The sequence below is a fragment of the Oncorhynchus tshawytscha genome, unplaced genomic scaffold, assembly GCF_018296145.1.
Source record: "Oncorhynchus tshawytscha isolate Ot180627B unplaced genomic scaffold, Otsh_v2.0 Un_contig_3847_pilon_pilon, whole genome shotgun sequence".
In the NCBI taxonomy this organism is placed as follows: Eukaryota; Metazoa; Chordata; class Actinopteri; order Salmoniformes; family Salmonidae; genus Oncorhynchus; species Oncorhynchus tshawytscha.
Genome location: NW_024609697.1, coordinates 133,127 through 158,158, shown reverse-complemented (window position 1 = coordinate 158,158; position 25,032 = coordinate 133,127). Strand labels below are relative to the sequence as shown.

Sequence of the window (25,032 nt, the reverse complement as noted above, 5' to 3'; positions counted from 1 at the left end):
AAAGCTGGAATGTCTTTAGTCAAGTATTCAACCTGTTTCTTATGGCAAGCTTAAATAACTTCAGGAGTAAGAATTTGATTAACAAGTCACATACGTTTGCATGGACTCACTCTGTGTGTAATAATAGCGTTTAACATTTATTTTATAATGACTACCTCATCTCTGTACCCCACACATACAATTATCTGTAAGGTCCCTCAGGTCGGCAGTGAATTTCAAACACAGATTCAACCACAAAGACCAGGGAGGTTTTCCAATGCCTCACAAAGAAGGGCACCTATTGGTAGATGGGTAATACAAAAAAAAGCAAGCAGACATTGAATATCCCTTTGAGCCTGGTGAAGTTAATAATTACGCTTTGGAGGGTGTATCAATACAGTCAGTCACTACGAAGATCCAGACGCCCGTCCAAACTCAGTTGCTGGAAAGGAAGGAAACCACTCCGGGATAGCACAATGAGGCCCATTGTGACTTTTTAAAGGGGTTACAGAGTTTAATGGCTGTGACAGGAGAACTGAGGATGGATCAACAACATTCTAGTTACTCCACAATACTAACCTAAATGACAGAGGGAAAAGAAGGAAGTCTGTATAGAATATAAATATTCCAAAACATGCATCCGGGTTCCAATAATGCCCTAAAGTAAAACTCTCAAATGTGGCAAAGAAATGAACTTTTTCCTCTACAAGGCATTATGTTTGTAACAAATCCATCACATCACTGAGTACCACTTCATATTTTCAAGCATGGTAGTGGCTGCATCATGTTATGGGTATGATATTAATCGACAAGAACTAGGGAGTTGTTTTAGGATAAATAGAAACAGAATAGAGCTAAGCAGAGGCAAAATCCTAGAGTAAACCCTTGTTCAGTCTGCTTTCCGACACTTGGAGACAAATTCACCTTTCAGAAGGACAATAACCTGAAACGCAAGGCCAAATATACACTGGAGTTGCTTTCCAAGATGACATTAAATGTTCCTGAGTGGCCTAGTTACAGTTTTGACTTAACATCTGCATGAAAATGTATGGCAGACTTAAAAATGGCTGTCTAGAAATAATCAACAATCAACTTGATAGAGCTTAAATCATTAAAAATAAATAATACTATGGCAATATTGTTCAATCCAGGTTTGGAAAGCTCTTAAAATTACCCAGAAAGACTCACAGCTGTAATCGCTGCCAAAGGTGATTCTAACTCCGGTTGTTGAACACTTGTGTTATATATGTTTGTGAATACGTTCTTTAGGCACTGTATATGCCAAAAAAGCCTCCATGGTTTGGCCTTGGCAGTGTGCACTTTTGTCAGAGTCAGCGACTGTGATTTGTAGTTTACGTGTCCTTCCAAACCCATTTCAAAGTCCTCTCTTCAATGAGTGTCCTTCATCAGCACATTTTGTCATACTTTCTTGAATTATTCTTTCTGTGATTGAAGTGCAGAGTTAGCTGATGCTCAAAGGAATGGTGGATCAGTTGCTATTCAGACTTCCGAAAGAGACTCATCAGTGGAAATGCCTTTTTATTCATAAGCACCTTTGAAAAGACCTGGGGACTACATCTTTTCTAGAAATGTGATGCATAATGGGCTCATTGGGTTTAGAGTTTAATTTGAGATTTCTGCTGCAGCCAATGTTCCCTTTAAGCTGTGCGAGCACACACAGTAGCCCCGAGACGCGCAGCTCCCTGGGACTGCAGTGCAGAAATATCAGCCTGCAGAGAGTAGCTTGAGATTAAACTTTACTCAACTTTCTAGAGCAGTGGTCACCAACCGGTCGATCGATTGGTCAATCTCCAAGGCATTCCAAGTCGACCTTCAAACATTTCTGTAAAAACCCCAATGATAAATCCTTGTTCCTATTTTTTATTTATTTGTTTCCTGCTTTTGGCGGTAGGTGCACCCAGGTAGGAGAAATGTTGCCATTTTGAACCATTTCATGTGTCTGAAGGTACAAACTCTCCCTTCCCGGCGGGCCCAGAGAGCAAATCAAGTGCACTAAAGGCCTACCGCTGTCCAATCAGTTGGCTCAGACCTACCGCTGTCCAATCAGTTGGCTCAGACCTACCGCTGTCCAATCAGTTGGCTCAGATGATCGTGTCTGCAGTAACGTTGCAGGCATTATAGAAAGCTGAAGCAAAGTTGGTACTGTGAGATTTCAAAATGTTTAAAACCATGAGAGAGACTCAAGGAGTACAGCAAAGAGATGCTGTTTTTATGACTGAGTTCATGTTTCAGTTCTTACTCAGCAATGTCAACATTTTGTATTCAACACTTTTATAAGCCATAAAATGTGTGTTCTTCCTATTTCCACTCAGCGCTACAACAAGCACTACAGCAGTAATGAACGAGCAGGAAAGTGTATCGATAGGCTTGTGTTATTTGGGTCTTTTAATATCAAGGAACATTTTATTTTCTCTTCATAGGAGTAACAACATGAATTTTGCATGAAGTAGAAATAATGCAGTGTGACTCGAGTTTAGCCATCAGCTGGAAGACTGTGTTTCCTTTTGGTCAGTGTAGGAAAGGGGAAGTGGAGGGGTGTTGAGAGGCGGACCCTCAGTCTGCTGCTCTCGCCCTCCGCTGTGAATGACCATCAGATGCAGGCACCATCAGCAAACTATTTAAATGTTTGCTCACTCAGCTGTGCTTCACAAGTAATGTGTGATCGAACTCTGAATTCGGGGTTCGAATCCTGAATGCTGATTGGCTGACAGCCGTGGTATATCAGACCATATACCATGGGTATGACTTTTTTTTTTTTTTTTTTTACTGCTCTAATTCCATTGGTAACCAGTTTATACTAGCAATACGGCATCTGAGGTTTTTGTGGTATATGTCCAATATACCACGGCTAAGGGCTGTCTGCAGGCACTCTGCGTTGCGTCATGCGTAAGAACAGCCCTTAGCCGTGGTATATTGGCCATATACATTTGAAATCAGAAGTTTACATACAACCTTGGCCAAATACATTTAAATTCAGTTTTTCACAATTCCTGACATTTTAATCCTAGTAAAGACTCCCTGTTTTTAGGTCAGTTAGGATCACCACTAAGAATGCGAAATGTCAGAATAATAGTAGAGTGATTTATTTAAAATTTATTTCATCACATTCTCAGTGGGTCAGAAGTTTACATATACTCAATTAGTATTTGGTAGCATTGTTTAACTTGGGTCAAATGTATCGGGTGGCCTTCCACAAGCGTCCCACAATAAGTTGGGTGTATTTTGACCCAATCCTCCTGACAGAGCTGGTGTAACTGAGTCAGATTTGTAGGCCTCCTTGTTCGGACACACCTTTTCAGTTCTCCCCACACATTTTCTATGGGATTGAGGTCAGCGCTTTGTGATGGCCGCTCCAATACCTTGACTTGGTTGTCCTTAAGCCATTTTTCCCCAACTTTGGAAGTCTGCTTTGGGTCGTTGTCCATTTGGAAGACCCATTTGCGACCAAGCTTTCACTTCCTGACTGATGTTGCTTTAATATATCCACCTCATCTTCCACCCCATGATGCCATCTATTTTGTGAAGTGCACCAGTCCCTCCTCCAGCAAAGCACCCCCACAACATGATGCTGCCACCCCCGTGCTTCACAGTTGGGATGGTCACTATGGCCAAACAGTTCTGTTTTTGTTTGAGCAGACCAGAGGAAATTTCTCCAAAAAGTACGACCTTTGTCCCCATGTGCAGTTGCAAACCGTAGTCTGTTTTTTTTTGTGGAGGTTTTGGAGCAGTGGCTTCTTCCTTGCTGAGCGGCCTTTCAGGTTATGTGGATATAGGACTCGTTTTACTGTGGATATAGAATATTTTGTACCTGTTTCCTCCAGCATCTTCACAAGGTCCTTTGCTGCTGTTCTTGGATTGATTTGCACTTTTCGCAGCAAAGTACGTTCATACCTAGGAGACAGAACGCGTCTCCTTCCTGAGTGGTATGAAAGCTGCGTGGTCCCATGGTGTTTATACAAGCGTACTATTGTTGGTACCTTCAGCCGTTTGGAAATTACTCCCAAGGATGAACCAGACTCGTGGAGTTCTACAATTATTTTTCTGAAGTCTCAGCTGATTTCTTTAGATTTTCCCATGATGTCAAGCAAAGAGGCACTGAATTTGAAGGTAGGCCTTGAAATACTTCCACAGGTACACCTCCAATAGGCTATTTGATATCATTTGAGTCAATCAGAAGCTTCTAAAGCCATGACATCATTTCCTGGAATTTTCCTAGCTGTTTAAAGGAACAGTCAACTTAGTGTATCTGATCTTCTGACCCACTGGAATTGTGATACAGTGAATTATAAGTGAAATAAACTGTCTGTAAACAATTGTTTGAAAAATGGCTTGTCATGCACAAAGTAGATATCCTACCCTACTTGCCAAAACTACAGTTTGTTAACAAGAAATTTGTGGAGTGGTTGAAAAAACGAGTTTTAATGACTCCAACCTAAATGAATGTAAACTGTCGACTGTGCCACACCACCTTGTGCCTTATTGCTTGAATATAATAGTCTCCAACAACAATGCATTGGCAGCAAAGACAGTATGCATTGATAATGGGCCTATACTTTACTGCACAAACCTCATTGCTACAGTGCTGTTTTTAATTGGTTATTAATGTTGCTTATGCTTACGTCTAAGTCATGTTAATAAATCTAAGCGGTAGATCTCAGCTTGCACTTTGACTCTGTGATCTTGACTCAGAAAAGTTGGTGACCATTGTTCTAGAGTTTTCCCTGTTAACGCTATCAACGTTTCCCTTTACTATGGCAATTGTGATCGACTCAACGCAATGTTAGCCACTTTCAATGCAACACTTCCCAAAACAAAATACTTTTGCTGTCGGCAGAACGCATCGGAGTAGGATTCTATTGCATTGACATGCACTACTCAACCTGTACTCTACACATACCTGTGCTGCAGTAGGCCTATATGCAAATAGACTGTTGCCATATATGGATGTGTGCCATTTACTTTGAGCTGGACTATGTTTACAGCATGATCGGTCATGAGTAAATGCTTTTGTTTTGTACACATTTTGTTCATATCTTTTGCTAGTTAGTGAGTTAGCCAAGTTACAAATAATTTGTAGTCAGCAATGGGGAGTGATTGCTTCCTCCAAGAGCACAAAACGCATGCATTTCTAGACATCTTTGAAAAGAGAGTCAGCTAAAGAGCTTTTTTGTTTTGTCTTAGGGGCAGTGCTGTATTTTGAGACAGGCATGAAGTAAGCTGAGCCAACAGGCAGAGGGTAACTGTTTGATTTTCTCTAATAATGGTATGGGAATAATAATGCATTTTATTTTGTAAAGTGGTTTCTTGCATCAAACAACATTTTCAGTCACCTTGGCCTCTGTTAAAACTAACTTAAAGTGGGTGCACCCTCAGTGTTAAGTCAACGGGCTGGAAGTTGCACTGAATTTGTACTATTTTTCAAGTTTGTGCTCAGCATACTTTACATTTTCTCCCAATGTTAAAGGCCTGACCTGTAGTCGAATTATTATTATTATTATTATTATTTATGTTATTTCAGTCATGTTATTCAGACTACTTGAGAACTCGAATAGACCACGTAGGTGGTTAATGCCCCCAGTGTCTGAACAGATGTGAAAAGCAACATTAGCCAGAGCACTAGGCTACATGCGTGAGGAACCTAGGTTCTGTAGGCTAAATGGTGTGGGGCAATGCAGTGTTCAGGGAAATGTTGGCGTCTCTCATTTGCATGATGAACTAAATTAGTTCTGGGTTTGAACAAGCTTGTGTTATCTCAGCTTACCACCCCATTCTATTGGGAGCAGTTATCATCTTGGCTAAATTAATGAATGATAAGTTGGGCTGATTATCAGACTGTCAAAAAGTAAGCTAATTATTGTGTGTGAGGCTTTTGTATCAGTTGCTTTGCATTAGCCTAAAGAGAGACGGGACCGTCTAGCTTCCTGCCACAGATATACACATTTCTTCTGTTTTTCCCCTTTTATTGTTTGAAGGAGTCTTGGTAGTCCTACTTCCTGTTCCGTTGCTTTGGAAAGCAACCCTCAACAATGAGCTGCTTTTATGAGCTTTGAAATATTCCAGCTGAAGAAATTTTTATTCAAGGAATGTTAACATTTCTGTGCCCTGAGGAGATGCCATTGTCTCTGGGGGTTTTGCCTGCCGCCCATCAAAGCAGAGTCCTAAAGCAGACTGAGTGGCTTTATGACACTTGTTTGGCTTTGTCCTGCCCTGTGGTGGTTTGCTGGGAGGTTATCAGAGGTGGGGTGTCTGGGGCCAGGCATACAGGCAGATGGCCACTCTGTGCTGCTCATACCCTACTGGAGCACACTAGGAAATCCTCTAATTGTCATGTCCTTTTGGGACGTGACTGTGAAGTGGCAGTGCTTGAACATCTCCCTTCCTGTTTTGTGGCTAAATTGCGTTTCAAGGACCCACGACCATGTTAACTCTTGCTCTTAACAAATTGTTTGGCCTGGTACTAGCAGCAGTGTAGCCTCATAATGATGGGCCTGGTACTAGCAGCAGTGTAGCCTCATAATGATGGGCCTGGTACTAGCAGCAGTGTAGCCTCATAATGATGGGCCTGGTACTAGCAGCAGTGTAGCCTCATAATGATGCAGCATGATGCAGCCCGATGCAGCATGATGCAGCCCGCACACACATCAGCAACCCTGCTTTCAAGAGCGACAGTTTACAACCATTGAAACCAACCCCGTCCACGCATAATTAGCACTTAGCAGTATGTCTTGATAATCGCGAGTCTCACCTGCAGTGCCTTGATAAGATGCAGAACTTTCCCTCCCGTTCTCCTTTATTAACTTTTCCTAAAGCTTTGGGGAGTCTGCCAAGGCCCACCAAGTGCTTTGATTAAGAGGCATATGATATTTCAGTGGACTAATTATACTGGAAGGTGCGAGGGGAATTTTTAATAGGGAGTTTGGCTGAGAACAGGTCTCGAGCACAAAGGAAGCCGAAGTGAAATGGGAAGAAGTAATTTGGCCTTCACCGATTTTCAGATGAGGCCTTTTCCGCTGTCTTTTTGTTTTACTGCAGCACCTCTTAATGAGCGTCCGTAGGAGCCGTTCCATGTCATTTCAGCAAGCCATGACACCCACCATCTCAGACCATACAATTTATTTTCATCATGAGCACAAGCAAATGGCTCTCTACCCAAAGTTACAAATAAAATGTTGTGATCCGTTCAATAAACATGAGACCAGTGACATTTGATAAAAGGGTGTGGCAGAAACAGTGGCGTTTAGTGGACAAAACCGGGTATTTTCACACTTTTGTTAAGTAATGCAAGCGACTTCAATGGCCAATTTCTCAGAACAGGGAAAAACCACCAGGTTAACAGGGAATACATTACATAGTATGACGAAACAATACTCCAAGCCGTTGCTCCATATTACTTGTTAGACATGGGGAACTGATAATGGTTGTTTGGGGGGAGGGCTTTTGATCATGTTGGATTTCTCATGACTTACAATAATTATGGTCCAAATTGGATGTTAGGTACTATATTTATTGAGTCCTATAAATTAAAAGGACCAATTTGGGTGTAATCAATTAGCTTAGTTTCTCAGACCAAATAATGTTTCAGGAATGCTAATCTTATTTCTAACTACAGGAACAATTTCAACATGACCTGTAGCCATCTTGAAAGGAGATTTTGAAAAAAATAGGAATACGACTCCTGGTAAGACTATTGTGGGCCTGTGCAGGCCTGGCCAACTAGCTGGGTCTCATTTGGTTGCCTCAGGACCTCTGTACTCTAAAATGTTGGGTCACTGGCCTGTTCTACGGCTGCCTTTTTTTTAATAGGCTCACTGTCAAGTAGACACTAATAGGTAGATTGATCATCTGCCCCAATGCTTCAGTCACTTGAGTCTGCTCATCGAGGGGGTTTAGTCTCTGTACCGTGAGTGGAGCGTTAAGCCAGGCGCCCCATTGAGACTAATAATAGTGTAGTGCTGGAAGGCCCTGCCCTACTTTGGCTCCTAGCTGGACACTTCCTGGAGCCTGCAGCCCTCTGGTAAGTCACTCCGGTCATTTGGATGGCTGGGTTACTGGCTAACTAACATTGCTGTCAGCAAGACTGATAAAATGGATCATCCAACTGTGCTTCATTCAGCCATGCCATTAAAGTTCAACGCAGTTGTGGTAAAACAAACGTGCAAGTTTTCAGTACTTTCCAAGAACCAAAAGGAGCCATGAATATAAAGCGCTCTAATGGATTGGAGACATTTTGAGAGATCGATAAGACCTGAAAGCCAGCAAAGGTTTTACGGTGCCCTCGCAATCAATATGCTGCTTGTGTTGCTGGTTTGAAAAGGGCAACACAGACAAACACAGGGTTAACGCTGCCAAGTTTACCCTGTTCTTGAGGAGTGGATACATTTGAGGGGTTGGAATTTAGCGAGAGGCGAGATCTGTTTGCTGTGGATGGTTTCCGTAAGAGTTCCCCGGTCAGTTCATTTGTCGAGTCACAGTGGGGTGTGACAATCCCTATTGATAGTTAATTTGATGCCGCTCCATGACACATGGCTCCAGTTTCCAATAGCTTGTAGAAGAGTAGTTAATAAATGCATGACTGATGCAGAAAAGACGAGGGGAAGTGTTTTTAAAGTGCTCATGATGTCTTCAGTGTGCTCTGTTTTTAACTGAAGCATTCCAACTGTGGAAATGACTCCCATGCCATGATTTCAAGTGTGCATGGATGACTCCCATGCCATGATTTCAAGTGTGCATGGATGACTCCCATGCCATGATTTCAAGTGTGCATGGATGACTCCCCATCTCGCCACTTCATTGTACAATGGTCTTTCTGTGGAGGCCCTTTTGCTTTAGGGCCACTTTGTCACCCCGGAATGACAGCAGAGCTTCTGGAAGCCAAGAGATGTCAGGAAGGGCTAGGCCGCTATTGTCTCATCTGAGAGAAAATACGGGCTTGAAAAACTAGACACTTTCACCCACAGACTTCTGTTTTCTGAGTTGTTTCTGAGTAATCAATGGGCATTCATATCACATTTTAATGTTGATTTAATGGGTGAATCATGCTGTTTAACATTTTTGAACAGTGCTTTTTTAACTGGGGCTGATCATGACATGGTGCAACATCGCATAGTCAGCTGATTCAGTGTGATAGTGACCATGCATCATTGAGTGCCTCATTAATTCAAACAGCTGTCCAATAATTTCTATATATTTTGTACTGAATGGTTCCTTTTTATTACTGTGCTGTATGTTGTCTTCCTAAATATTACCATGGAGTAGCCTAAATGTGGACATTGCTCATTTTGCTATCATCATGGGTCTTGGTGAAATACAAAGTATTACACAACTTTGTAAGACAGACTATTTCCTCTTTCGAACATCACTTGTTTTCCCTAATGCCATTTTTTTCTGACTGAGTACTGGCTCTTGGAAATGTGGTGTCACTGTTACCACTGCTGTCTGTAGGGGGTAGGCTCATTGACCCCCTCGCTGGGGCCCCTCAGGGCACCGTTGACCATGGCCCAGTTCATTCCTAAACCAGACAGCACTAATGCTCTCCAACCCGGGGTGCTCTAATCCTCAGATGCCCCCCTTCCCCGGCAGCCCCAGCAGCCACATCAACAAAGAGCTGGCTTCAGCACCCCGGCACCAAGACCAACAGAGCTGGAGCTGTATTCCCATCCTATTATTCACTGTACTCTCATTATGGCCAGTAGTGAATGGAGGGGGCTTTTAGAAAAATGTGTTTGTGCTGCCTTCGGGGGCCAGACTTCCTGGTCGATGCCAGTGCAATAGCCTGAATGTCCAGACAGGCTCACAGGGACTAAGGTGGGGGTGCTCTCTCTGAGGATTGGTAATATCTGGTTGGCTGCTGCTGAGCCAATGGAAAGCTTGCCGCTCTCCCTGTTGTCCTGTGGTCTGCTATGACAGTCACTGGCATGAGGAGTAGTGGCTATGGACACATGCCCACACAGACACACACTGTGGTGTTGGCCGGTGGAGTCACACTGCTGCCTTGGTCCTCTCAGGCACTGGCACCGTCTGTTTAGGAGTCCATGGAGCCCATTCAGCTGAATGTATAGAGGGGTGTTCCGCAGTGTCAAGAGGTCCATATGACCCTCATGTCATACTAAATGGCCGAGGGCCTTTTACTTTGTTTTCACTCTGTTTTGATCTCCATTTTCTGTCTTTCAGTTGTTCAAACAATGATAGGAGAATGGATTGGAGCGTAGAACGGTTGTTGACATTAAAAGTGGAAAACCATGTTTGTCTTGCCTGTTCTTGGTATTGTTGCTGTTTTGACAACAGCCAATGGGAGGAGTACAGTGCATTGGGAAAGTATTCAGACCCCTTGACGTTTTCCACATTTTGTTACGTTTCCAGCCCTGTTCTGGAATTGGTGAGAAAAATATATAATTTAAACAATCTATGTACAATACCCCATAATGATAAAGTGAAAACCAGGTTTGCTGGTGTATTAAAAATAGAAATAGGACACACAAATACCTTTTTAAGTATTCAGACCCTTTGCTATGAAACTCAAAATTGAGCTCTGGTACATCCTGTTTACATTGATAATCCTTGATGTATCTGCAACTTGATTTGAGTCCACCTGTGGTAAATTCAATTGATTGGACATGATTTGGAAAGGCACACACCTGTCTATATAAGGTCCAACAGTTGACAGTGCATGTCAGAGCAAAAACCAAGCCATGTGGTCGAAGGAATTGTCCATAGAACTCTGAGACAGGATTGTGTTGAGGGACAGGAAGTTTGGAACCACCAAGACAATTCCTAGTGTCTGGACAAACTGAGCAATCAGGGGACAAGGGCCTTGGTCAGGGAGTTGACCAAGAACCTGATGGTCACTCTGACAGAGCTCCAGAGTTCCTCTGTGGAGATGGGACAACCTTCCAGAAGGATGACCATCTCTGCAGCACTCCACCAATCACGCCTTTATGGTAGAGTGGCTAGACGGAAGCCACTCATCACTAAAAGGCACATGACAGCCCGTTTTGGGTTTGCCAAAAGGGACCTAAAAGACTCTCATACCAGGAGAAACAAGATTCTCTGATCTGATGAAACCAAGATGGAACTCTTTGGCCTGAATTGCAAGCATCACATCTGGAGGAAACCTGGCACCATTCATCCGGTGAAGTATGGTGGTGGAAGCCTCATGCTGTAGGGATGTTTTTCCGCGGCAAGGACTGGGAGATAAATCAGGATCAAGGGAAAGATTAACTTGGCAAAGTATAGAGATCCTTGATGAAAATCTGTTCCGGAGTGCTCAGGACCTCAGACCGGGGCAAAGGTTCACCTTCCAACAGGACACCGACCTCAAGCACACAGACGAGTCTCAATGTTCTTCAGTGCCTCAGCCATAGCCCGAACTTGAACCCGCTCAAACATGTCTGGAGAGACCTGAAAATAGCTGTGCAGAGACGCGCCCCATCCAACCTGACAGAGCTTGAGAGGATCTGCAGTGTAGAATGGGAGACACTCCCCTGATACAGGTGTGTCAAGCTTGTAGCATCATACCCAAGAAGAAACGAGGCTGTAATCACTGCCAAATGTGCTTTAACAAAGTACTGAGTAAAGGGTCTGCATAGTGTTTTTAATACATTTGAAAAAATGTCTAACCATATTTTGCTTTGTAATTATGGGGTAGTGTGTGTGTGTGTGTGTGTATATTGAGGAATGTTTTTTTTTAATCCATTTTAGAATAAGGCTGTGTGGGAGAGGAGTAGGTCTAGACAACAGCCAATGAGAGGAGTAGGTCTAGACAACAGCCAATGAGAGGAGTAGGTCTAGACAACAGCCAATGAGAGGAGTAGGTCTAGACAACAGCCAATGAGAGGAGTAGGTCTAGACCTACACATGTTCCATCACTCTCTATTCATGCTCAGATTGAAATCATACCTGGACAAGCCAGCGCAGAAAAGGAAAATCTTTCATTGTCATTTGAAATCTTCTCCATGTCAATGTTGCCTGTTATCTTGTAAAATGACAACCATGTCAACAAGTGGATAAAGTAGGCCATCTAATGGCTACTGCTGTTAGCCTGTTCAGGGTTGAGGCGGGTGTCTGGAGAGGTCGTGCATGGTAGGGACGTGAGTGTTAAAACGTCAAAAATACCTAACCCATAACGTTTTTACCGTAGCATAGTCTGTGAACTATCGCTACCATGTACGACTGGGGAGGATCTCTCTCTATCGCTACCATGTACGACTGGGGAGGATCTCTCTCTATCGCTACCATGTACGACTGGGGAGGATCTCTCTCTATCGCTACCATGTACGACTGGGGAGGATCTCTCTCTATCGCTACCATGTACGACTGGGGAGGATCTCTCTCTATCGCTACCATGTACGACTGGGGAGGATCTCTCTCTATCGCTACCATGTACGACTGGGGAGGATCTCTCTCTATCGCTACCATGTACGACTGGGGAGGATCTCTCTCTATCGCTACCATGTACGACTGGGGAGGATCTCTCTCTATCGCTACCATGTACGACTGGGGAGGATCTCTCTATCGCTACCATGTACGACTGGGAGGATCTCTCTCTATCGCTACCATGTACGACTGGGGAGGATCTCTCTCTATCGCTACCATGTACGACTGGGGAGGATCTCTCTCTATCGCTACCATGTACGACTGGGGAGGATCTCTCTCTATCGCTACCATGTACGACTGGGGAGGATCTCTCTCTATCGCTACCATGTACGACTGGGGAGGATCTCTCTCTCGCTACCATGTACGACTGGGGAGGATCTCTCTCTATCGCTACCATGTACGACTGGGGAGGATCTCTCTCTATCGCTACCATGTACGACTGGGGAGGATCTCTCTCTATCGCTACCATGTACGACTGGGGAGGATCTCTCTCTATCGCTACCATGTACGACTGGGGAGGATCTCTCTCTATCGCTACCATGTACGACTGGGGAGGATCTCTCTCTATCGCTACCATGTACGACTGGGGAGGATCTCTCTCTATCGCTACCATGTACGACTGGGGAGGATCTCTCTCTATCGCTACCATGTACGACTGGGGAGGATCTCTCTCTATCGCTACCATGTACGACTGGGGAGGATCTCTCTCTATCGCTACCATGTACGACTGGGGAGGATCTCTCTCTATCGCTACCATGTACGACTGGGGAGGATCTGCCGCTATCGCTACCATGTACGACTGGGGAGGATCTGCCTCTATCGCTACCATGTACGACTGGGGAGGATCTCTCTCTATCGCTACCATGTACGACTGGGGAGGATCTCTCTCTATCGCTACCATGTACGACTGGGGAGGATCTCTCTCTATCGCTACCATGTACGACTGGGGAGGATCTCTCTCTATCGCTACCATGTACGACTGGGGAGGATCTCTCTCTATCGCTACCATGTACGACTGGGGAGGATCTCTCTCTATCGCTACCATGTACGACTGGGGAGGATCTCTATCGCTACCATGTACGACTGGGGAGGATCTCTATCGCTACCATGTACGACTGGGGAGGATCTCTATCGCTACCATGTACGACTGGGGAGGATCTCTCTCTATCGCTACCATGTACGACTGGGGAGGATCTCTCTCTATCGCTACCATGTACGACTGGGGAGGATCTCTCTCTATCGCTACCATGTACGACTGGGGAGGATCTCTCTCTATCGCTACCATGTACGACTGGGGAGGATCTCTCTCTATCGCTACCATGTACGACTGGGGAGGATCTCTCTCTATCGCTACCATGTACGACTGGGGAGGATCTCTCTCTCTATCGCTACCATGTACGACTGGGGAGGATCTGCCTCTATCGCTACCATGCACTAGGGATGTGGCGGAGGGGGATTTATTTTTCTGTTTTTAGGGTGTCTTCCTTTCAGATTGTTAAGCATTACTTACTGTACCTCAATTCCACCTTGCAAAGTTTGCTGCATTTCCTTTCCATTTAACTTCTCAAGGTGTTGCCATACAGGACTGCCTGTCGTCGCCTGCCTCTCTCTGCCATTTTTCCAACTGTTAACAATGCCGATGATTCAGGTTAGGATTAAGTTTAAAATCACATTTTGTGTCTCCTGAGTGGCACTGCGGTCTAAGACACTGCTAGAGGCATCACTACAGACTCGTGTTTTTCCATTTGTCACATCCCTAGTGCATGGTAGTGATAGCGACAGATCCTCCCCAGTCCTTTAGCTCACTTCCTGCCACCGGGAACTCCTGCCTCGACCTTTAGCACCCTCCAAGCAGCAGGTTGTCAGGGGCAATATATTAAAGATCTCCAGTCATCCAGAAACAACGTGGAAGAGTGCTTTTGCCTAAACCACATGAAGGCCATCCTCTCCTCAGCAGATATAGCCTTGTGATCCTCCACACACGGTCTATTAGCCTGTACGTGCCCATGTTAAATCCATAACGGAATGCTAAACATCCTGAGAAGCCATCACTGATTGTAAACATTGCTTAGTGTCTTGTGTTTTAATATCATTGGTTGAACTTTATTTGACGTGTAAGTTTTATTGACATATTAGCTCATCACTAAACTACTAATACTTTACATATGCAGACCATTGCTCAATATCAATAGTGTTAGGATAGTCATTAGTCATCAGAAGGTTGTGTTGGCATTATTTGCAGCGACTCCTTGATGTTTTAAGCGAGGAAAGCGCTTATGCAAATATGACCAGTGTCATGGGAAGGACAGCGGTAGGGCTTCATAAGTATGAATAACGACGCAATTATTTTTCATCCATTTGATAACACATGGAGCCAGTATAATAAAATGTCCCTGGGCAGCCATTTTCCCTCCACCGCCACGAGCACCACCCACTCCTCCTACCGTAGAGTCTGAAATGATGCCTCGTTAAATAGTTCTAATAGCTGCCTTTACAAGCCAGTGCCTGGATACAAACTGGCGGTCTGACTTCTTCCTCTCCCAGGATAAAATGATTTCCCTCCCTGGATGCCTCAAGCCACACTCACACATGATTGGGCTTGCAAATGAATGTTTTCCCCTTTGGACAGATAAGAGAAACCTTGGCCTTGGAGACCCGGTAAGTCTCCTCCATCATCAGCACTTTCTTTAGCTCTTCCATCGCGTCCTCCACAACGGCCCCTCCCTCAACAGCCTTTGAGGTGAGGGGTGTCCCCCAGACTGATGAAGCAGTCTTGAGAGAGACACCGTTTTATCATCTGATTTGATGCAGAGCACACAGAGGAATGGAACCGAACCAATCAGCTGGCCGCCTTTCCTTGTCTTTTTACATGGTGTGGAGATCGCACCTCCTGAAACGTAGTCTTTTTGGGGGGACTTAACTGAATGGTGGTGATCCACAATTGGCTATAGACGGGTTAGTTGACAACGTCAGGAAAACGATGTGCTTCAATGTGGCAGAAGTCAGTGTGTTGTGATTCTGGATGTGCAGATGGCTAGCAGCAATGAAGAGGGAGAGAAATACATCCTGGCATGTGAGGAATCGTAGGTGGCTTGTTTCAGCTAGTTTTATCTTGTGCTTGATGCAAGGTCTTGTGACATCAGTAAAAACACCTCAATGTCTGCTAATGCAAATTCACTAGCTAACCAACAGTTGTAACAATATATTTGAGAAGTGCTCATTGTGCAAATGTATTTGTTTTCTAAATATATTTGACATGTCAACAATCTAAGCCAGGGGCCTGTAAACCTTTTTCTAGCATGAGAGCTACTTCCTTTTTTTTGTCGTGAGTTAGTATTACTTATTTGTGTTATAGCTTCTCCTCTACACTGCAACTTGTCTTCAGGTCCTTGGTGTACACGATGTGTGTTTTCTGTCAATATTCCCGGTCAAATAATGGTTGATAAACAGTATTTGGCGTGACTTGTATTTTCCCATATGCTGTTTTCTGTATTTATTTATTTGACTCTACTACAATCATTCCCAGAGAAACAGCTAATTGATGTTCTGATAGGGCCGGGTTAGTATACTGCATTTGACCCACCAACACGTTTGGTTCCTACCATGTCAATAATTCCTCCCTGGTTTATTAATTTATTGTCAAACAGCAATGTATTCAAGGTGCTGCCCACTATATTCCAACTATAGATTTAGAATAATCATTATGTTTTCATGATTCCAACAGTTCACCAATTCACTAGGCCTATATTTTATGCCCATATCATGCTGCATGGCACAGTGTGGCATTGATAAGTGTGGAAAATGCTGAATCATTTTTGTTGTGTTGAACAGTATAAATGGAGAAAGACCCATTTTGAAATCACATAATTTGTCTTATCACGCTAAGGTTATGAACTACTGAAAAAGCATATTTAGAACTTTTATTATTGGAAAACATACAATACCGTCAGACATTTTGATAGACAAAAAAATCATATCTCCCAGCCATATGTTCTGAGTACATTTCAATGCTTAACACATTTTTAATTTGTCTAATTCCCCTTTAGTTGTCCATCTAGAATGAGAAATGTCAGTCTAGTGATTTTGTTTCTGCTCTTAGGCATACTGCTGCAGCACATGTCATAGTTTGCAAAACAATGGACTCCCAATTTAATCAAATAATGATTTCTAGTTCTGTCAGGTAAACCTACTCTGCAGTTAACATTTTCATTGAGAAGGTTTTTGGGGAAAGTCTTTGTCTACTCTACCCACCAGACTGTTATCATTAGCACCGCTAACAGGCTAAATACGGAGTGATGGACAAACACGCGCACCAGATGGGCAATATTGCTGGAAATTAATTGCCAGGTATTATGTTTGGCTTTTGAAGCCAATGGTGGCTAACCAGTGGTGGGATATTGTCATTGATTGGATAGTAGCCAGGAGCTTTATGTTTATGACAGTACTCCGTCTGTGTTTTGTCCCTGACCCCGTCTGGTTTGGCCCCCGTCTGGTTTGGCCCCGTCTGTTTGGCCCCCTTACCCCGTCTGTGTTGTCTCCGGACCCCGTCTGTTGTCCCCCGTCTGGTTTGGCCCCCTTACCCCGTCTGTGTTGGCCCCTTACCCCATCTGGTTTTGTTGCTAAACAACCAACCTGTCTATAAAACCATGCACATTCAGTACACACACATATACCTCACACGTTTGATGTTTTCACACACTTCACACTGCTCAAAATGCTGTGATGTCTTCAGCTCCATTGGCCCCATGTAAGACCTGTCACCACTATCAGATCTCATGTGCTGAGGAGTCGGGCCAATGATCTATAACAGATTTGTTTTCTTCAGAATATGTATCCAACCTAAAGATGGCGCTGACAGAGGGCTGCCTCGCTTCTAGTCCTCAGTGCTACATTTCCTATTTCATTTTTAATCTTTTATGCTGCATTGTCGGAACTAGAAGCACATTAATTTTGCTACACTCGCAATAGTATCTGCTAACCATGTGTATGTGACCAACACAATTTGATTTGAAATGATGTAACTCTCTCCTGAGATTGTACTATTCTGATAAGAAATGACTTCCAAAGGAAGGATGGTTGGTGTTTATTGCAAGGAACAGAATAGAATGGAGTGGGGAAGCATGTTTTGAAGGGCAAACATTATTGGTGTTATTCTGTAAGAAACAGAAGGTAGTTGGTTGGCTTTTTCCCCAAGTAGGTCTTTGTAAACTTGACAGTCCAGAGATAAAAGCATGAAGGGAAGTGATCTCTCCTCCATTGCAGGTTTTCTTTGAGCGCCTGTTCAGAGTGTACACACCCTGGAAAGTGCTTGCTTGTATTGCATGTTGTATTGCTAGTTATAGGCTGTAACTTGTTGTGAATCCAGCGGCCAGGGTGGGCTAACGGTAGCGGCCAGGGTGGGCTAACGGTAGCGGCCAGGGTGGGCTAACGGTAGCGGCCAGGGTGGGCTAACGGTAGCGGCCAGCCCCTTCCTTCCTTTGAGGAAGAGAAACACCAGGGCTAGCTGATCGTGTGTTACCTTGTTAATGATTGTTACCTTGTTGCCACTGAGGAGAAAATATTTGGATGTGCTTTCAATTACAAGGCTGCACATCAAAGAACATCGAGAGATCTTTGAACACGTCTCGCTGGAACCAAGATGTTCATTTCATGCATTTTATCTTTTAGATCGAAAGCCTTCAAGGTTGTTATGATAATAGCCTTCAAAGGTGAAGCAACCATTTTTATTGTAGCAAATGACACCCAGCTTTTCAGTGGCAGGTTGTAGCACAGCCATATCTTAACGCTCCTCACCGCCATGAATGAGGACTGATCCACCCACGTGACGTCACCCCTGAAAGCTGGGCTCTTTATCCTCTACCTCCCTTTCATCTTCTCCACACCAAAGTGAGACTGCAGCACCTTTTCATTCTGCCTCAGTGGAATATTCCAACATAGGGACCCACCACCACCACATGGCCACAGAGGCGCTCAGAAGCCTCACTAAGAGGTTTTCAGTTGGAGGCGGTCGGTGCCAAGTAGAGGTCAGGCCAGGTTGAGCTTGAAAAGAGAGCCTCTGTAATTGAAGAGCTAGTGTGTTGGTAAAGTTCTGAGTGTTTCTGCTAGGCGTCGTAGTGGTGTGTTGGTAAAGTTCTGAGTGTTTCTGCTAGGTGTCGTAGTGGTGTGGTGGTAAAATTCTGAGAGTGTTTCTGCAGGCTAGGCGTCGTAGTGGTGTGGTGGTAAAGTTCTGAGTGTTTCTGCAGGCTAGGTGTCGTAGTGGTGTGTTGGTAAAGTTCTGAGACTGTTTCTGCTAGGTGTCGTAGTGGTGTGTTGGTAAAGTTCTGAGACTGTTTCTGCTAGGTGTCGTAGTGGTGTGTTGGTAAAGTTCTGAGTGTTTCTGCTAGGTGTCGTAGTGGTGTGGTGGTAAAGTTCTGAGACTGTTTCTGCTAGGTGTCGTAGTGGTGTGGTGGTAAAGTTCTGAGTGTTTCTGCAGGCTAGGTGTCGCAGTGGTGTGTTGGTAAAGTTCTGAGTGTTTCTGCAGGCTAGGTGTCGTAGTGGTGTGTTGGTAAAGTTCTGAGTGTTTCTGCAGGCTAGGTGTCGTAGTGGTGTGTTGGTAAAGTTCTGAGTGTTTCTGCTAGGTGTCGTAGTGGTGTGTTGGTAAAGTTCTGAGTGTTTCTGCAGGCTAGGCGTCGTAGTGGTGTGTTGGTAAAGTTCTGAGTGTTTCTGCTAGGTGTCGTAGTGGTGTGTTGGTAAAGTTCTGAGTGTTTCTGCTAGGCGTCGTAGTGGTGTGTTGGTAAAGTTCTGAGACTGTTTCTGCAGGCTAGGTGTCGTAGTGGTGTGTTGGTAAAGTTCTGAGTGTTTCTGCTAGGTGTCGTAGTGGTGTGTTGGTAAAGTTCTGAGAATGTTTCTGCTAGGTGTCGTAGTGGTGTGTTGGTAAAGTTCTGAGTTTGTTTCTGCAGGCTAGGCGTCGTAGTGGTGTGTTGGTAAAGTTCTGAGTGTTTCTGCAGGCTAGGCGTTTCTGTAGTGGTGTGTGTTGGTAAAGTTCTGAGTGTTTCTGCTAGGTGTCGTAGTGGTGTGTTGGTAAAGTTCTGAGTGTTTCTGCTAGGTGTCGTGTGGTGTGTTGGTAAAGTTCGAGTGTTTCTGCTAGGTGGTGTGTTGGTAAAGTTCTGAGTGTTTCTGCTAGGTGTCGTAGTGGTGTGTTGGTAAAGTTCTGAGTGTTTCTGCTAGGTGTCGTAGTGGTGTGTTGGTAAAGTTCTGAGTGTTTCTGCTAGGTGTTTCTGCTAGGCGTCGTAGTGGTGTGTTGGTAAAGTTCTGAGAGTGTTTCTGCTAGGCGTCGTAGTGGTGTGTTGGTAAAGTTCTGAGTGTTTCTGCAGGCTAGGCGTCGTAGTGGGCGTTGGTAAAGTTCTGAGTGTTTCTGCAGGCTAGGCGTCGTAGTGGGTTTCTGTTGGTAAAGTTCTGAGTGTTTCTGCAGGCTGGCGTCGTTGGTGTGTTGGTAAAGTTCTGAGTGTTTCTGCTAGGCGTCGTAGTGGTGTGTTGGTAAAGTTCTGAGTGTTTCTGCTAGGCGTCGTAGTGGTGTGTTGGTAAAGTTCTGAGTGTTTCTGCTAGGCGTCGTAGTGGTGTGTTGGTAAAGTTCTGAGTGTTTCTGCTAGGCGTGGTGGTGTGTTGGTAAAGTTCTGAGTGTTTCTGCTAGGCTCGTAGTGGTGTGTTGGTAAAGTTCTGAATGTTTCTGCAGGCTAGGCGTCGTAGTGGTGTGGTGGTAAAGTTCTGAGTGTTTCTGCTAGGTGTCGTAGTGGTGTGTTGGTAAAGTTCTGAGTGTTTCTGCAGGCTAGGCGTCGTAGTGGTGTGTTGGTAAAGTTCTGAGTGTTTCTGCTAGGCTGTCGTAGTGGTGTGGTGGTAAAGTTCTGAGTGTTTCTGCTAGGTGACGTAGTGGTGTGTTGGTAAAGTTCTGAGTGTTTCTGCAGGCTAGGCTTCGTAGTGGTGTGTTGGTAAAGTTCTGAGTGTTTCTGCAGGCTAGGCGTCGTAGTGGTGTGGTGGTAAAGTTCTGAGTGTTTCTGCTAGGCGTCGTAGTGGTGTGTTGGTAAAGTTCTGAGTGTTTCTGCTAGGTGTCGTAGTGGTGCGGTGGTAAAGTTCTGAGTGTTTCTGCTAGGTGTCGTAGTGGTGTGTTGGTAAAGTTCTGAGTGTTTCTGCTAGGTGTCGTAGTGGTGTGTTGGTAAAGTTCTGAGTGTTTCTGCAGGCTAGGCGTCGTAGTGGTGTGTTGGTAAAGTTCTGAGACTGTTTCTGCTAGGTGTCGTAGTGGTGCGTTGGTAAAGTTCTGAGTGTTTCTGCAGGCTGGCGTGTAGTGGTGGTAAAGTTCTGAGTGTTTCTGCAGGCTAGGCGTCGTAGTGGTGTGTTGGTAAAGTTCTGAGTGTTTCTGCAGGCTAGGCGTCGTAGTGGTGTGTTGGTAAAGTTCTGAGTGTTTCTGCAGGCTAGGCGTCGTAGTGGTGTGGTGGTAAAGTTCTGAGTGTTTCTGCAGGCTAGGTGTCGTAGTGGTGTGTTGGTAAAGTTCTGAGAGTGTTTCTGCTAGGCGTCGTAGTGGTGTGTTGGTAAAGTTCTGAGTGTTTCTGCAGGCTAGGTGTCGTAGTGGTGTGTTGGTAAAGTTCTGAGAATGTTTCTGCTAGGCGTCGTAGTGGTGTGTTGGTAAAGTTCTGAGTGTTTCTGCAGGCTAGGCGTCGTAGTGGTGCGTTGGTAAAGTTCTGAGTGTTTCTGCTAGGTGTCGTAGTGGTGCGTTGGTAAAGTTCTGAGTGTTTCTGCTAGGTGTGTTGGTAAAGTTCTGAGTGTTTCTGCTAGTTCTGAGTGTTTCTGCAGGCTAGGCGTCGTTGTGGAGTGTTTCTGCAGGCTAGGCGTCGTAGTGGTGCGTTGGTAAAGTTCTGAGTGTTTCTGCTAGGCGTCATAGTGGTGCGTTGGTAAAGTTCTGAGTGTTTCTGCTAGGTGTCGTAGTGGTGCGGTGGTAAAGTTCTGAGAATGTTTGCAGACTAGGTGTCGTAGTGGTGTGGTGGTAAAGTTCTGAGAATGTTTCTGCAGGTTAGGCGTCGTAGCAGCTTTGGCAACAACAACAAGCTTTGGGGTGATTATTGACTCCCAGATTTTCTACTTTTGATCTTCTTCCCCATTAATATTTATAAAGAGGTTTTTAGAAGTCCATATTTAGTTATTCATTTCATGTAATCCTCCGCCCTAAAAGCATTCTGCTGGAGTTTACTGAGCTTTAGAGGCGATATGCCAGAAAATCCAGACCCATGCAATTTCTGGCCTGCTTTCCAGTGGAGGTATTTGGGAGTGTTCTACTCACACCATTTCTGCAATGTATGTGGCATGTGAGAACTTGCCATATGTCATCTCTAATAACAACGTACCTCCTGCTTTATATAATCCCCGTCTGTGGCACTCAGAAAACCTGTGCCAGTCATTTTGAGTCATGGTCACGTGCTACAGTAAATGTGTGCATCTCACCTTTTTGGTGACGTCTATGGTCTTATCTTCCTCCTTTATAAACGTTGCTGATGTCTGTGCATCTGCAGTAGGTCTGTGCATCTGCAGTAGGTCTGTGCATCTGCAGTAAAGAATCAGTGAATCCCTACTTTCTGTAGCGCTCCTAATGTGAGGAGCAGCTGAGTAAATATCATCTCACCTCACCAAGGTCATTTTCCTCATCTCTGCCTCTCCTCATCTCTGCCTCCTCCTCTTTGCCTCTCCTCTTCTCCATTCTGTCTTATTGCCCTCTGACTAGCTAGCCCTGGTAACATTGTACTGCTCCCTTGCCAACCAGCCAGTTCAAACAAAGCCCTGTCAGTGATGACAGATTTGACTCTAATATCCTCAGCTCTCTCCCCTCCCCATCTGGAGGAGGTGTGGAAATGACCTGGCACAGCATCATGTCCAACCCCGTAGGCGCCTGTTTGTAATCTTTTTAAAAACATTTGTCACCAAGTGAAACCACACCGCTTTTGTCATTTTTCAAACGATAGGGTTTACTTTTTAATCATTTGTTCGTTTCACACCATTACCTGCCACCGCACTCCTTTTGAGATAAGAAAATATGATTTTCAGCTGAGAGCTTAGAAATCTGAAAAATTCAGACTGTTGCTTAAGGGTTCGGTGTGTGTCAAGGCAGGTGTTAGCTTTAATGCCAATGTTCTGAGAAGTGAGGGAGCTAAGACTGAGGCTATGTACACAAGGTGAAGTTTGAAGGGGTACATCTCTCAGGTTTTAAATTCCCCCCCAAGGCCTTTCTGTTCTCGCTCACTCAATCTACAGATACATTGAACCGTTTTACTAGCAAGCCTCCATGTGAATACTGACATGTTTGTAGAATTCCTAAGCATGGTGAGATTACGGGCCTTTCATATTGAACTTTGAATGAGCTTTTCTTATGAGCTTGGGTCTACTTAGTTTATTTTGAACTGTGGATAACCTCTCTGAAGTTCCAGGTTAATACCGGATACATGAGAAGTACTAAGTCAGACGGGCTATATATCACATTTTTATTAGTCACATGCGCCGAATACAGTCATTTATCTAAGGTGCTACTAATTATCCAAGTGGGTTAGTCTTATTGAATCAACATGTTTGCGAAGGCCATCACCCAACGGAAACCCTTGGTACCCGTCCCAGTTGTAAACTCTGTTTAAAGGGCCGTGCTCTGCTGCTGTCATCTCTGCTGCCTTGAACATTGTTGATCTAATCATTTCATCAGGCCCCTGACCTTCCAGTTCCCCCAGAGTGAAGAGACATGTCTGTCCTCCTCTCTCTGGCCGATGCCTCTCCGTCCTCCCTTTCACAGGCCAATATCTCTCCATCTCCTCCCTCCTCTCTCTGGCCGACGCCTCTCCCTCCTCCTCTCTCTGGCCCGACGCCTCTCCCTCCTCCTCTCTCTGGCCCGACGCCTCTCCCTCCTCCTCTCTCTGGCCCGACGCCTCTCCCTCCTCCTCTCTCTGGCCCGACGCCTCTCCCTCCCTCCTCCTCTCTCTGGCCCGACGCCTCTCCCTCCTCCTCTCTCTGGCCCGACGCCTCTCCCTCCTCCTCTCTCTGGCCCGACGCCTCTCCCTCCTCCTCTCTCTGGCCCGACGCCTCTCCCTCCTCCTCTCTCTGGCCCGACGCCTCTCCCTCCTCCTCTCTCTGGCCCGACGCCTCCTCCTCTCTCTGGCCCGACGCCTCTCTCCTCCTCTCTGGCCCGACGCCTCTCCCTCCTCCTCTCTCTGGCCCGACGCCTCTCCCTCCTCCTCTCTCTGGCCCGACGCCTCTCCCTCCTCCTCTCTCTGGCCCGACGCCTCTCCCTCCTCCTCTCTCTGGCCCGACGCCTCTCCCTCCTCCTCTCTCTGGCCCGACGCCTCTCCCTCCTCCTCTCTCTGGCCCGACGCCTCTCCCTCCTCCTCTCTCTGGCCCGACGCCTCTCTCTCTCTTTCTCTGGCCGACGCCTCTCTCCTCTTTCTCTCTCTCGACGCCTCTCTCTCTCCTCTCTCTCTCGACGCCTCTCCCTCCTCCTCTTTCTCTCTCGACGCCTCTCCCTCTCTTTCTCTCTCGACGCCTCTCTCTCTCAAGGTTACGAATATCCCTCCTTGCTTAGTTAGGAATGCAATAAAAGGACAGCTATTTGTGATATTCCTCCATGCCTTGGTAGAAGTAGTGTGTAGCCTACAGTAGTTGAGTCTGATCCTCCTGGGCCCTCAACACACCACGCTGTAGTTGACTCTGATATGGGCCCTCAACGCACCACGCTGTAGTTGACTCTGATCTGGGCCCTCGACGCACCACGCTGTAGTTGACTCTGATATGGGCTCCAACGCACCACGCTGTAGTTGACTCTGATATGGGCCCCACCACGCCTACACCACGCTGTTTGACTCTGATATGGGCCCCAACTCACCACTCTGTAGTTGACTCTGATATGGGCCCCAAGATGCCTCACCACTCTGTAGTTGACTCTATGGGCCCCAACTCACCACTCTGTAGTTGACTCTATGGGCCCCAACTCACCACTCTGTAGTTGAAGACTTGTATTAGGAGGTTACTGTCAGGGATCTATTGAAAGAGAATAATGACCCATGTCCTGAATCCCCTCCTGGTGTCCCACTTCCCTCTCTCTTCCTCTTCCAGTCTGTTTCACTCTCTTCCTCTGGCAGTCTGTTTCACTCTTTCTCCCACCACTTCCCTCTCTCTTCCTCTTCCTCTGGCAGTCTGTTTCACTCTTTCTCCCACCACTTCCCTCTCTCTTTCTCGACGCTCTTCTCTGGCAGTCTGTTTCTCTCTTTCTCCCACCACTTCCCTCTCTCTTCCTCTTCCTCTCGCAGTCTCTTTCACTCTTTCTCCCACCACTTCCCTCTCTCTTCCTCTTCCTCTGGCAGTCTGTTTCTCTCTTTCTCCCACGCACTTCCTCTCTCTTTCTCTCTTCCTCTTCCTCTTTCTCGAGTCTGTTTCACTCTTTCTCCCACCTCTTCCCTCTCTCTTCCTCTTCTCTCTTTCTCTGTTTCACTCTCTTCTCTCTTCCAGTCTGTTTCTCTCTCTTCCTCTGGCAGTCTGTTTCACTCTTTCTCCCACCACTTCCCTTCCTCTTCCTCTGGCTCTGTTTCGACTCTCTTCCTCTTTCTCAGTCTGTTTCACTCTTTTGATCTTCGGCAGTCTGTTTCACTCTCTTCCTCTTCCAGT

General features: G+C 45.4%; 1 long non-coding RNA gene across 1 annotated transcript; it reads left to right on the top strand.

The window, feature by feature from the left end:
* Window positions 1–19,371: 19,371 nt before the first annotated feature.
* LOC121845511 lies at window positions 19,372–19,793 on the top strand. Its single transcript, XR_006082612.1, has 3 exons — window positions 19,372–19,456; window positions 19,535–19,622; window positions 19,682–19,793. It is a non-coding gene; the product is annotated as an uncharacterized LOC121845511 (long non-coding RNA).
* Window positions 19,794–25,032: the final 5,239 nt, after the last annotated feature.